Raw genomic sequence first — 17,585 nt, 5'->3', positions numbered from 1 at the left:
ACTATATTTGAAATCTAATTTGCAAAATGTATATATGCTATATTATTATATTATGAAAAGGTTTGCAAAAGGTTTTAATCTCGGGGTTCATCCGAGCAGAGAGTGTGACACTATATTTTGTAGTCAGGGAAGAGGCCCTTCTTTGTGGGCAGTGTTTTGATGATTTTGGGTCGAGAGATTAGGTGTAAGAGACCATTATAGGGTTGATTACCTGATGGGCTTTATCTTACATAAGTCCATTATCCTTGGGTATGTTGGAAGAGTTAGAAATCAGATTAAACATGGCTGAACCAAGTTTAGTGGCCAGTCAAATTTTTAAAATTTTTTAACCCCACCCGGGAACTGATTTCCCAGTAATTTTGAAAGAAATTTTGGTATCGATCTTGCACTAAACAAAACCATATTTGTAACCAAATCAAAAACTGATTATACCTGATACATGTCTACAATATTCAGTTCCAAGAGTAGATGCCCTATACCAGTCCCAAAATCGGTCTCCAACCGAAGATGGTACATTGTGTATGTGAAACCAATTCAGCAATGCCGTTACAGCAAAAATCAATCTCCAACTTGCTTGGATCGAAGTAGGTATGTGAACTTGATACGCTCTGATGTTTTCCTTGTAAAAACATAGTAGAGGGCTGATGGAAATCAGCCCCTATCACAATTGGGTCAAATTAGGGTTTCTAGGAGGCAAAGGGAGAAGAGGAGAGAGCAAGAGAGTAGAGAGAATTGGTAAATTTATCCCTCTCCTTTATATAGAGAACTCTCCTAACCTAATTAGGAGTTTATCCAAATCAAATTTGGAACAAGAATTTATCTTTAATTGATAAGAACTCTCTTCATAGGAGAATGGGTGCTCCATCCTAAATCCATGCCCATTTTCAACCTAAATCACATGTGATAACTTAACTAATCATACAAGTAATGGGCCTTAAGCCTATTTTCTCTAATGGTTTATGTGCCAAGGTGTTGCATGGCCACTTTGGAACTAAATATTGTATGGCATAGGACCCACAAAGGGTAACCGAAAAGTAACTTTGCTTTCTACTGTCAAGGATAGTCAACTATAGGTTTTGGGTAGTTGATTACTTGCACCATTCACAACATTTTATTGTGCAAAGTAGTCTACTACTTTCTTTTGGTAGCCTACTACTTTAACAACTCTAACCTTAGAACATTTAGAGATTCTCATTCTAAAGGCTTAGGAATCAATCTCTTATGCTTTCAAATATGATTTTTTGTATTCTTAACTTAATTAAAGTCTAGGAAAGCCCAAGAACCAAACCCAAATTTAGCCATTGGTTCTAAGTTTGTTTAATCGAGTATGGTTTCATTCAAGCTCATATTGTATATCTTGCATCCAAGCTAGATCAAGTCCTAAAAAGATGAAAATAAATTAAGTACTTTGGAGCTTGATGTTTTCTTCCTTTGGTAGAAAATATTCTTTTCTAGATGGTACTTGATGCTCTTATTTTATCATTTAAAGCATCATCTTCTTTGGAGTCTTAAAGTGTCTTCACTACATCATGAGAGCAAGTTACTTTTCCTTACCTCATGTAAATTATTTTTGTTCATCTTTGTTAAGCTCAAATGAGGATTGTCAATTGTCCACACTGCCTTATGTGAATAATTCTGTTCTCAACTTTGTTAATATTAAAAGAAGATTGTTTCTCTACAGCTACATGCTTATTTTTTAAACCATTAGCACCCTCAATGAATTTGTTATCATCAAAACACATAGTACCAACAAATACTTCATTCAATGGAACATAGGAAGACTCAAACAAAGGAGATGAAACTTGAAGACCCAATAATTGTACAAAAATTGTTAATATAGTAATTTTTTAATTTTATTATATGTTTTTATTCCAATTCCATTGTAATTTTTTGTCAATTTCATTTTATCATTTCATTTATGAACAATTGCATACATGCCAGTGCAAAATGATCCACATTACACCCATAAATCCACCCTAAGCGTTACTTTTAGGTTTATTTATTATATGATGAATTTGCATTAATTATCACTTTTTATTAACGCTTTTAGTTTTTTGTTAGGGTTAAGTAAATTATTTTAGTTTTTAGTAATTTTTATTAATTTAAATTTAATTTAAATAGATTTTAATGTATTAATTCTTTATTTTTTATTAATTTGTGTTTTAAATGCATGAACATTATTAAGTGAAATTAAAATACAAAGAACCTTAAGACATTTCCATTTTAGTAAAGCCAATCCCAATCCAAAACACAAGGATTACTTTTGGGCTATAAATTTGTATTATTTCTAGATAGATTTTAAATAAATATTTAATTTTAAAAATTATTAAAATAATATTATATTTTAGTGAAATATAAATGGATTTAAAATTAATCTTTTTATTAAAATTTAATATTTTATATTATTGTAAGTGAACTTTAAATGGCTTTTAAACTTTACTAGTATTTCTAATTATTAATTTCATTTGTAGTTTTATTTTTATTAGTTATTGTTAGATAATTTTGAATTATATTTTGCTGAATTCAAATGGACTTTAAGTTAGTAAGATTAATTTATTTTAATAAATTGGATGTTAAGTAATTAACTGGTTGTTTAGTATCACTTATTTTAAGTAATTATTCAAATAGTTAAATTAATTGGTGGGACCACACAATAAGTGGTAAATAAGTACTTATTCATGTTTGGCACTGTTCGAAGATTAAGTGGTTGTTAAAAGTACTTGTGCTTCTTAGAAGTACTTTTTTTAACAACCACTTAGGGTTGTTTGGTAACCCGACCACTTTGGGAATGTTTGGTAAGCTACTTTCCCCATAAGTACTTATATTGACACAAATGACAATTTTAGTCCTTACTTCGCTCATACATATATACAATGCTTTTCGCAAGTTATGCTATACATTTTAACTGAGAGTTCACATGGACCCCATTTCATGACAACTGAGAGCCCATGTGGATCCATACATGAATCGCCATGTGGACCCAAATAATAATAATAATAATAATAATAATAATAATAATAAATGGGTGGTAATCCCCTCAAATGTAGTCTTCAAGACCAGGTTTCGATGGGTTACCTCACGGTGGATAGGAGTAGCGTGCATTGGGCCGAGGGCTTGGCACCGTTGACACTAATCAGGTACAAAGCAACTTAATGGTATCCCTTTGTTATAAGAACAATCAATGGTGAGGCTAGAACTTGCACTCGATGTCAATGGATATTCTACGGCTCTGTTCTGGTTAGAGAAAGGAAGATGGGCCTGGATTAATTGCAGCGCACCGCTACTAGATGCTTTGTCCGACCGCAAAAAAAGAGTAGGGACGGAATGATGTGGAAATAGAGGCACCGTGATCGTCTGGTTGGTGGAGGAAGAGGAAGAAGGGTGATGGCCCGTAATGCTCTATTTGACACTAGTCTATTAGGATTTCGGTCGAAGGACGGTTGAATGACACGAGAAGGAGAAGAAGGAAGAAAACATGGTGAGGAATGGGATGGATGAGGGAGAATGTGAGAAAGGAAAGAAAACACTATCACTGCTGGAGTTGCAGCGGCCATTGTGTATGAAATTATACGAGGAAGAGGATGAAAAACAGAGAGAGGAGAGGAGGTGGTCGGATGCTGGTTGAAAAGGAATGGGTGAGATAGAGGAATAGAGAGAACAGAAGCAGAGAGAGAGAGAGTGTGTAAAAAAATGGGATGGAGAAGAAACCAAAAGAGAAAATGTTGTCGCCCCTGTGTGTCGAGTGTTCAGAGATGGAAGGAGGTGCACAGTGGTGTATCGAGTTCTCGTGTTGGCGAAGAGATAGAGACAAGGAGAGAGAGAGAGAAAAATGAGAAAATGAGAGTGGGGGTATTTTAGGTATTATAAGAAAATATTAGGGACTGGTTCGTCCCATTTTTTTGGAGAAATACTTCAAGAAGTGTTGAAAAAGAAAGTCAATTTGAGGGAACTTTTTTAATCCCCACTTTTTTATCAAACACACAAAACCACTTAACATGTGGCCCCAACTCTTAAAATAAGTACTTGTTAAAAGAAACTTCTTATAAGTGTTCTCAAACAGGGGGGCAAAAAAACCAAGAATAAGTTGGCCCTAGGGCTGCTTCTTTTAAGTGCTTATAAAATACATGCTTTAATTTCGTTTTTTGGGGACAAAACAGTCCCCAAAAAAAGTGAAATACCCATATTGTCCCTCTCTATAGAGAAAAAGATAGAACTCCATTCCTACGAATCAAAGGTGACGACGGTAAACCCAAGCGTAGGCATGAGCAACTACAATGGATTTCACGGTTCATGTAAAGTGAAATCCCCCTTTTCTTGATTTCTCAATGTTTTTGAGCTGTGATTTTACTGTGGTGTATTTTAACCCATTTTCCCCCATTTTCTCCCAAATACGTGTTTGGGAAAGAGGCAAACACAGCTAGCCGGCAGCAACCTCTTTTGTGGTGAGTTCTAAGCTTTTTTCTTAATTTCCTTTTTTTTTTACACGTATATGATAGATTACAGACTATTCCTAGCAATTGTTTCTTGATGAAAATGTTAAAATCCGATTTATGCAAGTAAAAGTTGTAGTTAATTTGCTAATATTTGATTTATTGTATTTTCTTATATAAAATAAATTATTTAATAGTGCCAAGTATGTGACATGTTGGCCCATGTGTGTCATGAGGGTTAGAATTATCATTTTCATCGAAATCGTTCTATATAGTATTCATAAAATAATATATATATATATATATACATTTATTAATTTAGGGTTATAATTGTTATTTTCATATAAAAAAGTACTTATTGGTTAAGTAGTTCATCAAACACTGTATCTCAAATAAGTACTTTAAATAAGTGTAAGTGGTTTGGGAAAGGACCCCCAAACACAAATAAGTACTTATTCAAATAAGTAGTTATGAATTAAGTACTTATTTCTCAAACCACTTATTTTTCAAACATAGGCTAAGTTATTAAATGAATTAAGCTATTAATTCACAGCTTAATAACTTTAAGTTATTAATTTAATGAATTAATTGATTAAGTTAGACAGTTTGGGAGTGTTTATTTGAGAAATAAGTGCTTATTGAATAAATGCTTAAAATAAGTAAAAATAAGTGCTTATAAATATTTGGTGAAAAAACACCTATTTTAAATAAGGGTAGTATAGGTGTTTTCAAAATGACATAGTGGGCCAAGATAAGCCGGAAAGGAAATAAAGACTTAAAAATAATCCCAAAATTTGGGCTCTTATTCTAGCTTATTTCCCAAACTCAAAAAATTTCTTATTGGTGTGGTCCAAGTCCCAACCCAAAATAAATGCTTATTTAGATAAGCGATTACTTTTTAAGCACTCCTAAACTTAGCATTTATCTTTTATTTAAGATTGTGGGTGAAACTTTAGATAAAACTAGTGGGGACCGTGCAATGCACGGGAAAATCTGAAAGATTGATTAATTTTATTTACTATTAATTAATTGATAAATTAATAACCAAAATTTGTTCTTAATTAACTAAAAATATTCAAATTTATTGTTAATATTTAAAATTTTATAATTGCATATTTTATTTAATGTTGATTTATAGAAAACAATTATAGTTAATTTAATATGAACAAATATTTTTAGTAAATTTAATTTTATTAATAGTTTGTAGCAACTTTATTGCTATTATTACTTTCATTATTTTTAAATGAAATTTTGATTGGCATAAAATAAATAAAAATAATTACAAAAACTAACATTTTTATTAATTTCATTCATAATTAACAATTATATAGGAATGGCAACGGGGTGGGGAACCCCCTCCCTGTCCTCGCCTTGCAGTCAAGACACTTGACCCCATTCCCACTCTGTCCTTGATGTTAGGCGGGTTCAAGGCAAGGCACCCACTCCCTGTTAGGGACAGGGAGTCCTCAAATTTTCCTAGCCCTATCCCCGATGTCAGGCGGGTTTAGGGCAAGCTGACAAGGAACCCACTCCCTTTCAGGGACAGGGAATCCTCAAATTTTCCCTACCTCGTCCCTAATGTTGGGTGGGTTCAAGGCAAGGCACCAACTCCTTGTTAGGGACAGGGAATCCTTAAATTTTCCTGCCTCATCCCCGGTGTTGGGGCAGGTTTAGGGCAAGTTATCCACTCCCAGTTGATAGAGAATCCTCAAATTTTCCTTTCCCCGAAGCAACCACTAAAATTAATATAATTTGTGGATATTTTACAAATAGGATTATGGGAATTTGGGGGTATTTTAGGTAGGGGTGAGCATTATTCGGTTTAAAACCGAAAAAGCGAACTAAAAATTTTGGTTTTGGTTTTTCTTTTGTTTGTGTTTAATTCAGTTTGGTTAACTCATTTTATGAATATTTCAGTTTCGGTTTCAGATTTCACTATTAGAAATTCGATTAACTGAATAAACCACATTAACCGAACTTTGGTATGTAATATGTAATATATAATATAATGAAATTTGATTTCATAATATATATATATATATATTATGTTATAATATATAATATAGTATGTATTATTAAAATTCAGTTTTAATCAAAATAACCGAAAATCAAACCAAAAATTTTGGTTTTGGTTATTTTAGTTATTCTCTAATTTGGTTTTGGTTTAGTTTTTATTTATTTTTATTCACATTTTAAAACTTTGATTTATTCGATTCTGGATTATCACAATTTGGGGTACTTTATCAATAGAATTATATGCGAATCCCGTCACCCACCCCATCCTCGGTTCAAGGTAAAATGTTTTTTGTCCCTGCCCCATCCCCGATTTGGGGCAAAATTATTATCCCTGTCCCTACCTTGTCCTTGCCCTGATTGGAGCAGGGAATTCGGGGCAAGTTGGAGCCCCAGTAGGGGTACTTAAATTGCATCATTACTTGGGTTTTTCAAATGCACTATAGAAAAATTCAATTGAATAGATGAAAGTTGGGTTGGTATCGGGTTGAACCCCTAAAGGGTTAGGTTGGGTTCAAAAATTATATGCCATTATGCCGGGTTCGAGTAGAAGCATTAGAGGGTTAGGTTAGGGTGAAGGCAAACCCATACTGAACCTGACTTATTCTATTTATTTTTCATTATTTTAAAATTAAATTTAAATTAGTAATTTTTACTTTTATTAAATTTTGATTTGTTTAGTAAATTGTTATTGATGATTAATTCATGTTATGATATTATGCTAAATTTATTATTGCTTAAAATTTTTAATAATGTTAGAATTTGTTATTATAAATTAAGTGTGAAGAAAAACCCATATTGGACCCAACTTGTTGTGTTTATTTTTTATTTTAAAATTAAATTTAGATCAATTTTAATTTATTATGTTAATCACTTTTAAATGGAAATCAAATGAATAATTTTATGAATGAGTAATATTAGTAAACTAACTAATTAATTTTGCAAAGAGAAAGTTGAAGCATTGATGTACACATTTAGATGTGTGTATGTTTGAAGTTAACAATTTTTTTTGGTAACTAAGTTAACAATATTTTAGGAGTGGAGTTAACCACTCATATTTCTTTGTTAGTGAATAGACTAGAATTTTGAAGTTGGGTTTACCCACTCTCATTTTCCTAATTTTTTGGGCAAAAAAATTAAGAGATTACTGTGTTAGGATGGCAAGTCCTAATACTTTTTGAGGGAACCTTGCACACCTTATAATTGCTCCCTTCGGGTAATAGAGAACAAAGAGGTCATCTAACGTAGCATAACATTAATTTAATATATATATATATATATATATATATATATATATATTACTTTAATTCATAATAAACTTAATTGAGAAAGAGAAAGAAAACCCACATACAAATTATCCTTTAAAATCCTAAAAAAAATGGGTTTTATAAGAAAACAAAATATATTCAATAAAAGCACAAGTGATCTAAGATGAGAGAAGGGATGCTGACACGAACAACTGCGTTTAGGTATGTAGAATAAAATTTTGTTATTGTCCTTTATTAGGTTGATGATGTTCTTTGTCTCTACTTGGTCGTTCTCTCCACCAAATAAAATTAAGTCGGTTTACCCTTGATTCAGTGGGAGGATGCTTTACGTTTTTATTTTTCTTTTGGGTACTACGAGCGCTGATGTGATGTGATGGGGTTTTAGAAGTGAGATATGAGTCTGCCTAACAATGACAAGGTTGATACAGGAACTTATGTTGCATTATTAATCTCCACAACTTTTTCTAAAGCGCTCTCTCTCTCTCTGCCATGCTCGGAACCTTAGGAAGCTCGGCATGGCCCACATCACGAGCGCAAGTATGCCTATGCCTCAGGTCATGGATGGTACAATTTTTCTAAAATATTTGAAAAAAAATAAAAATGCATTATAATAAATTAATAAAATAAATTATAAATTTCAAAAAAAAACAATAAAATTAAAAATAAAAATTTATACATATATATTTATATATGTATATAAATTAATATATAATTATTGTATATTATATATATGCATTTCATTAAATATCTATCTATATATATAGCAAGATGGTCCATGTCAATATGCCTCTCCTTGTTCCATTAACTCCATCTTGCATTCTTCTTGACTCTCTCTCCTCTCTGTTTCCCACCACTCTCATTAAGCCATGTTAACATTCTAAATGCAACTACCTAAAACTATTTATACAATCTCTCTTCTAAGTGCTCCTCTACATCATTAAGAACATATCATGTTACCCCACTCTCCAATCAATTCCTAAGATTTCTCCCCAATCTATATCCAATCTCTCTCATTTAAAATATTCATATTAATTAATAAATAGTTAAATATGGTTAATATTTAATGAAACCCATATTCAATGAGTATTAAATGGTGTTATTACCAAAAGTTAATAAATACGATTAGTAAATTACCAAAAATTAAAATTCTTATTAGTACAGTTAGTAAATTACCAAAAATTAATAAATATTGTTATTAATTAACTCATCACGACTTTTTAAAGTATTTCGGGTATATACTCTTATATTCATGTTAATTAGCAATGTTTTATAGAAATTGAAAACTCTTTAAATAATTTCTATAAAATTGTGACTTATATTTTTCAATTATTAAAAAGTATAAAATTTTAGTTAATGCTATTATTATAGTTAATAACCGAATGAAGATAGGGGAATAAAATATTATAATATTGGAAAGTGAAATTATTAATTAATTTATATTGGAAAAAAAGATAAATTAGTATAATTTTGTTAGTAAATTGCCTAATAAAAATAAATATTTAATAAAAATTTAAAATAATTTTCAATAAATCCCCATAATTACACAAATGTAATAAATATTTCAAAAACTTTCATAAAGCTACATTTTCGTAAAATAATATTTTGGAAATTAAGAGATATAGAATTTTTGAAAGTTTATTTCAAATGTATTAAATAATTATAGAAAATTATTGGAATATTTTGGACATTTCAAGAAAATTTATTACATTTGACAGATTTTGGAAAACTATTGAAAAATTATATAATTTTCATTGTACGTTATTGAAAAATATTAAAGATAAATGAGTATGGGAAAGGGAAAAACTGTAATTTGAGCCAGTAGTTACACAAATTATTAAGATAAATTAGTATAATATTGGAAAAAGGAAATTGTCGATTAGTTTATATTATAAAATATAAGATAGATTAGTATAGTTATGTAAGTAAACCATTTGAAAAGAAAATAAATTATTTAATAACAATTTAAAAATGAATTTTCAAAATTCCCCATCCTTGATGAGGAGTGGGTGACTTACCCTAAACTCACTGACACTAAGGATGAGGCGGGGAAATTCGAGGATTCTCCATTCCTAACGGGGAGTGGGTACATTGTCTTGAATCTGCCTAACACTAGGGACAGGGTGGGGATGGGGTAGAGTGTATTGGCTATAGGGCGGGGACAGGGATGGGGTGCCCCGCCCCGAACCCGCCCCATTGACATTCCTATATAATTATTAATTATTAGTGAAATTAATAAAAAAGTTAGCTTTTGTAATTATTTTTATTTATTTAAAGTCAACAAAAATTTTATTTAAAATAATGAAAATAATAATAGTTATTAAAATTACTACAAATGTTAATAAAATTAAATTTATTAAAAAATATTTATTCATATTAAATTAGCAATAATTATTTTCTGTAAATCAACTTTAAATGAAAAATAAAATTATTAAAATTTTGAATATTAACAATAACTTTGATTACTTTTAGTTAAATAATAACAAATTTTGATTATTAATTTATAAATTAATTAATAATAAATAAAATTATTCAATCTATCAGATTTTCCCATGCATTGCATGGCCCCCCACTAGTAATATATATGGGCCATGCCATGCTTGGGACGTGCGCCATTTGCTATAGTGACCGGGTTGTGCCTGACATGACTTGTGGGCAGCCTGGTCCATTTTACAGCTCTACTTAAAATAATATATAAGTGAAGGAACCCTTACCAAATCAGTATTCAATTAAGAAAAGAAAAAACCCTAGCAGTTCTGAGATAAAGTTAAAGTTGAAACATGATGAAAGTTGAGAGTATTTGTTACGCAAATCTAGGGATGCACATTGGGTTGGGCCCAACCTCAACCAAACCCAATCCAATCCTACCTAAAAGAAATAGGGTTGGATTGCGTTATCAATTGATTAGGTTAGGGTTGAAAAATATTAACCTGAAACAAAATAGGATCGGATTAGGGTTGATGCGCTGGGAGACGCGAACCCAATATATATGTTACACTTGTAGATTATATTAATATGTCACATTTACATATAATATGTCTTCCTGAATTATAATTTGTATTTATATGTGTTTTCAAATTTAATAGGTAAAATTCCAACCTCAATATGGGGTTTAAGATCAGGTCGGGTTAAGATTAAGGTTGGCGTTTTAAGACTTGAGGTTGTGTTAGAGATGAGCACAGCATGAGCCAACATTGCCCAAATTGCACCCCTTCGTAGCCAAACCAATATAATCTCACTTTTGAGCTGAAAAATGTATTGTTCACATTATCATGGGCTTAAATTATATTTTTAAGGCTCAGGGCTGAGGTCTGAATGTTCTCACCTCAGGCCTCATGCACCTAAACTAATTTGATCGTCGGAGTCTCCACCTCAGGTATTAACTCGAAGCCTCTAATGTATTCTGTCATTGCTCCCCATAGGACCGGCCTACCTGCCCTCGGCCACCCTGGACTTCGGACTATTCAACCATCCCTCAGCTCGAAAGCAAATTGACAGTTGTTTAAGATGCCCAATTCAATCAAATCATCCTTTCGCCTTTATGTGTTTAGTTATGAGCAAAACGATGTTCCTCCGTTTAGGTATAGTAGCTTTGTTAGAAAGATTTTCTTCTTCTTACTTTTCTTTTTTTTAATCTTTGTGTGGCAACTTGTGAAAATGAAGGTATGATGGGTTATGTGGAAAGTCCTCTTGTCTACGTCAGAATGTTTTGGAATTTCCTGATAAAATAATATCCCTTTACAAAGAACCTATTAGAGTGGCCAAGTGGCAGAAGCTCTTTCACCTGAAGATTAAGCACTTCAATGTTATTTTTGTGCAAACAAACAAATGTGAATGGATTAAGCGCAAGGGACAAACTAAACCATGAATATTCTATACCTTGTCCATCACTCATTTCGCTATTGTTGAACTTCAGAACCAATCGACAGACGCAGTGGAGGCTCATCTCATTTGGACAAGCATTACCAAAAAGTTTTCGACTCAAATGATGTATGGGTTGTGGAGGTAATATTCTTGTTGGAACTTTTCAATAAGAGATTGATACAATGTGTTGGGCTTTTCACAGTTCACACTTAAAAAAGTATTGTGAGTCTGTTTCATGCATGTACAAGCATTAATAATGTATGGGCGGCAGGAGAAGTTGCATTACACATCAAGGAAGATGGAGCTACATGGGAAGAAGGGGTTCCAAGTAAGCCATCTTTGCATCAATGAGGTATATGATGTAGACTCCATGGAACATTTATTGCACTTGTTAAGGATATCTAGTCACTATTAACCAAAGGACGAAGAACTGTGAAAGTTTAATACACATACAGAGAGGTAATCTGACTGCAGACTTTATGATGAATTAATCCTGGAGATTCTCTTTCTGATCCAATATAATGGACTGAGAGGATCCAACCTTGGTTTTGTTGGGATTATATTTGAGGGTTTCTGGGGTTGGGCTACTCCATCAGTTATAAGCCTTTACTTTTGTTCCAAAATTTTCTACAACTTTTTATATTTTTATTTGTATTTGTATAAAAATAGTTATTATTTATTACACTTCTGTTAATATGATGAATATATAATTTAGATATATATCCAAATTGTTTTTACAATTTTTTTTTTTGCATTTTTCTTGTTTATTTTTATGATTTTATCTTTTTTAGTTTTAATTATTTAACTATGACATCAAGGGTTCATACATTTGATCCAAAATGTTGAACTATATATTAACCATTTTTCAATTTTTGGTTGATTATAAATTTTGCATTTCCATCATTAATAAAATCAATTCTTGATTGTCAAACTTATCCAATGGTGAAATCAATTGGTCAAATATATCAACCCATCACCGGACCATGATTTTGAGTCCAATTACCACCAAATTGATATGGTGACTTAATTAAACCATTTGACCTAGATAGTGAGATGACAGATTAGACATCAATTTTCTTTTTTCTTAATTTTTGTATTCCATTTCTATCATCAATAAAAACAATTCTTATTTATCATACTTTTAAGTCGAGTATTTGATACTGATGTGCCCAAATGTTTACAAATTTATAAATTTTATGGATGCTTATGTATTTTTATTATCTAAATATTACATATTGGTTTACCCATTTGAACATGGTAGTTGAATTGTTAATCCACCGCTTCAATTGAAAAAATTATTTTGCTCCTACATTTATTTTAAATTTCATATTCAATTCCAATCATTAATAAAAGTAATTCTTATTGTAATACTTATTTTTGTTTAAGATAATGGAATGTATAATTAACATTAGAGCTATGTCCATCTATTTTTACAAAATTCAATATATTTTGCGTTTCTATATTTTTTACTATTTATTACTTAATTATAACATCATGGGTTGACCCATTTGACCTAGAAGATTTTACTATTGACTCATCACCAAGATATTGAAAAACTTTTGTTTTTAGATCGGTTTTAATTTTTGTATTTCATTCACATTATTAATAATAATGTACCAAAAATTGTTCTATATATTTTTTGTATTTTTTTTAATTCTTTTTATATTTTTAATTTTTTTTAATTATGACATCATGGTTTGACCACTTTGACACAAATGGTTGAACCACTAATCCACCACCCCAACAAAAAAATGGTTCAATTTTGGGTCAATTTTAAATTTTGTATTATATTTCCATCCTTAATAAATAAATTGTATTTATCATACTTATTTTTTTTTGTTTTTTATTGTATAGCTTTGGTGTTTCCTTGATCTATTTAGGCATTTATCTTGTGTATACTTCTTTTTTTCTCTTATAATAAATTTTTATTTTATTTATAAATAAATATCACACTTATGTTTAATATAACAAATATACAATAAGAGAGATGTGGCCAAAATTTTCTACATACTTGTTATTTTTATTTTTTATTATTTATTTATGACAAAATGGGAATTAACCCATTTGACCAAGATGGTTGAACTACTTACCTTATTAGATGAAAAATGATTTCATTATTAGGTTGATATTAAAATTTTATGTTTTTATACTATTAAAATCATTATTTATGTTCTTAATTTATGGAATTTAGTGATAAGAAACAAAAAAAACACCTTAAATATAGGACTTAATGACAAAGAATAGGTGTTAATATATTAAATATGGGACTTAATGAGGAGGGAACTAAATGAACTGAATAGTAGTATTGAAATTACAATTTTTGAGCCCAAATAGAGTGCCCAAATTCAAAATGAGGGGTATTTTTCTTAAGAAAATTTTCAGAAATCTAAGGCCTCAATCATACTTACTATAGTAGTACTAGTAAATATTTTCATGCATTGCATGTGACAATTTCACATAACAATAATAATTTCTATATCTTTATTAGAATCCATTAGAAAAGATAAGTAGTCAAATTCAAAAGCATGGTGTGCTGGTGGATTTAATTTTGTATTTCATCTTTAATGCTAGAAAATACTTCTTATTTATCATATTTATATTTGTTTGATATGACAAATATTTAAATTAAATATGTTAACAAATTTTGTAGACAAACTTTTGTGTTTTCTATGTTTTTATTTATATCTATTTTTTGAGTTTTTATTATATAATTATGACATAATATGTTAACCTATTTGAATTGAAAGAAAAGTGATCCCATTTTAGGACAAATTTAAGTTTCCTATTTTATTTTCATAATTAATTATAAAAGTAATTCTTGTTTGTCACACTTGTCTTTGTTTAGTATGATAAATTTATAATATTTAGATATGCCAAAATTTTCGTTGTATGTATTTTGAAAATTTTTGTACTATTTATTTATAAACTTTTATTATTTAATTGTGGTATCATTGGTTAACCCATTTATCCAAATGATTAGATCATTATGGTGCAAGTCAAGTATGTTGAGCTGAATTTAATCTCAACCTAGGCCAACTCATTGGGCGTAAGGTTCAAGAGAAAAATAAACTCTGATTTGTCCAACCTAGGTCCACTCTACATTTAAATTTTGACATAATTTAACATAAATATATGTCAAGCTTGATTTGTCCAACCTTTGGTTTGTCAATTAGCCCCATGACAAAATTTGACATAAATATATGTCTGTAAATGTACATGCATATTGTTGACCCTATGTATTTTGACAAGTGTAGCTACACCAAATGATTCCTTCAAGAATACTTTTTTTGAACCCCAAACTTTACTCCAGGTGGAGGGGCAGCCATAGCCCACCTTGGCCCATAACCCAGGTACATCAAAACACACCCTTATCACTCAATCCCAACCAAAATTCCTTCAAGAGTAATGTTTTAAAAAATGACCTGGAACCGGAACCATTCTAGGCACCAGTTTTCAAGTTGACAATTTGACTGTCTAGTTCGAATGGATGGCACGTTCTGACAAAAAATTAAAAAAAAAATAAAAAACAATAATTAAAAAACAACAAAAAACCATTGAACGGGTTGAAGATTTGACCGCCTGAGTCAATGGGTCATTGAACAAATTAACGATTTTTTGCCAAGGACTGGATTTGAGGTAAAACAGAACTGGTTACCAAGACAGTTCTTGGGCCGAACGGTCTGATCGTCCGGGTCAATGGCAATTCGAAAACATTGCTCAAGAATACTAATGTTTTGAAAAACAAGTGTGTAGCTACATCAAATGGTGGATGTAATTAAGGTACTTTCGTAAAAGTGCTTGTATAAAAGTACTTCCCTAAAAGTGCTTTTATAAAAATACTTCCCTAAAAGTGCTTTTGTAAAAGTACTTCCGTAAAAGTGCTTCCATAAAAGTGCTTTCATAAAAGTACTTGCATAAAAGTACTTTCGTAAAAGTCTTTTTATAAAAGTGCTTTCATAAAAGTGCTTTTATAAAAGTGCTTTCATAAAAGTACTTCCATAAAAATGCTTTTATAAAGTATTTTTGTAAAAGTGCTTTCGTAAAAGTACTCCATAAAAGTGTTTTTATAAATGTACTTTCACAAAAGTGCTTTCATAAAAGCGCTTTTGTAAAAAAGTATTTTTGTAACATTGCTTTCGTAAAAGTGCTTTTTATAAAGTGCTTTCGTAAAAGTACTTTTGTAAAAGTGCTTTAGTAAAGTACTTTTGTAAAAGTGCTTTTATAAAAGTACTTTCATAAGAGTGCTTTTGTAAAGTATTTCTGTAAAAGTTCTTTTATACAAGTACTTCAAAAAAAAAGTCATTTCATAAAAGTACTTTCATAAAAGTGTTTTCATGTAAAAATACTTTCACAAAAGTGATTTCATAAAAGTGGGTTCATAAAAGTGCTTTCATGAAAAAGTATTTTTACAAAAGTGTTTTTGTAAAAGTGCTTTCGCAAAAGTAAACATTTATGGCAACAGTTTTGTAAACAGAGTTTCCTCAAAGAATGAAATGAGCAAGATGGGGCATGAATGTTTTTCATGCTGCAAGCTACTCAATTTTTGTGCTATGAAGCTGATTTTTCATTCTAGAAAGAATGTGGCCCTTGACAAGAATTTTGTAACCAAGCACTCTAATGTTATTCATTCTTGCCCGTTCTTGCTTAGAATGAACAAGAATTAAGAGAATGAGGCATAGGGCAGTAAACCAAACATGGCCTTAAAGTATTGTACCTGAAACATAACCATTCCTGAAAGAAAAATTTTCAAATGAAGAATATTCTAATTGATAATACAATGATGCTGGTGGGAGGAGAAGTCAGTTTCTGGTATGATAATTGGCTAGGGGAAGGGCCACTCATTTTACAAGCAACCGATACAGAAAACATTAATCATTCTTTAATGGTTAATGAAGTTTTGTCGGCAAAAGGAGGATGGAATGATGAAGCCTTCATTGAGTTTGTAAACTCAGAAACGGTAGATCACATTCACTGGAGTGGACTAATGATTTCGAACAGGAATGATCATATAATCTACTGGAAATTAACTACCATGGGGGAATTTACAATCAGTTCAGTGGTGCAACTATATTGCGAAATACAAGAATACAAAAACCAGTCTTCTAATCCATTTGGAATAAAAAATTGCACCGAAAATTTCATTCTTGGGTCAGAAGTGAATGTTTAGTGATTGGGTACACCATTGGCCTGTTCTATTTCTGTTTGTTGTGCTCATCCTAAGACTGAATAAAGGGAGCAAGGTTTGGAAAATTTTCAGTTTGATGTCTAATTTCCCTGCGTGTGATACTGAAACTTTATGGCAAAGGATTCCCCGATGATTCCCATACACAGGCAATAAGAATGATGCATGGGCTGCGCCGAGGTGGTTAGAATGATTCCTCCTTTAATTAATTAAGTGGGAAATCTGGAAGGAGAGAAACATGAGAAAAATGGAAGGAAAATCTTGTGTTGCTTCAATGGTGATTGGTAAGATTAAACGATTGGTGATGGATATCTGCAGACATTTCCAACTCATGCCCTCGATACTAAGGGAGGATCAGGTTCAATTAGAAAACCTTGGAATCAGCCTTGGATCCTGATCCCAATCCTCAGTATAAACTAGTTTGGTGGAGATCCCCTTGGGCCAATTTGATAGCCTTGAACATTGATGGTGCAGCTAGGGGAGATCCCGGGTCGGGAGGCAGTAGAGGAATTTTTTGGAACTCCTAAAACAATTTTCTTTGTGCTTTCTCTAAATTTTATGGGTAGGTAGCTGAAATGCAAGCTCTTAGAGATGGTTGTATTTCTCGTATATGTCGATCAAGGAGTTTGGGGTACAATATATATACAGAAAGGAATAAAATAATAAGGGAAAAGAGAAAAGAATGGGCAGTTGCCTATGTACAATATTTCTTAAACAGTTTATTTCCTATTTTCAGCTATTTCCAAACTTGAGTGAGAACCTCCATTGGTAACTTACACTCTTGTAGAGTTACCATCTATATCTCTTTCCTTTCTATTGAAGACTTGCATT

The sequence above is a fragment of the Nelumbo nucifera genome, chromosome 8, assembly GCF_055504915.1.
Source record: "Nelumbo nucifera cultivar China Antique chromosome 8, China Antique-T2T, whole genome shotgun sequence".
NCBI lineage: Eukaryota > Viridiplantae > Streptophyta > Magnoliopsida > Proteales > Nelumbonaceae > Nelumbo > Nelumbo nucifera.
This window is presented reverse-complemented; position numbering follows the sequence as displayed.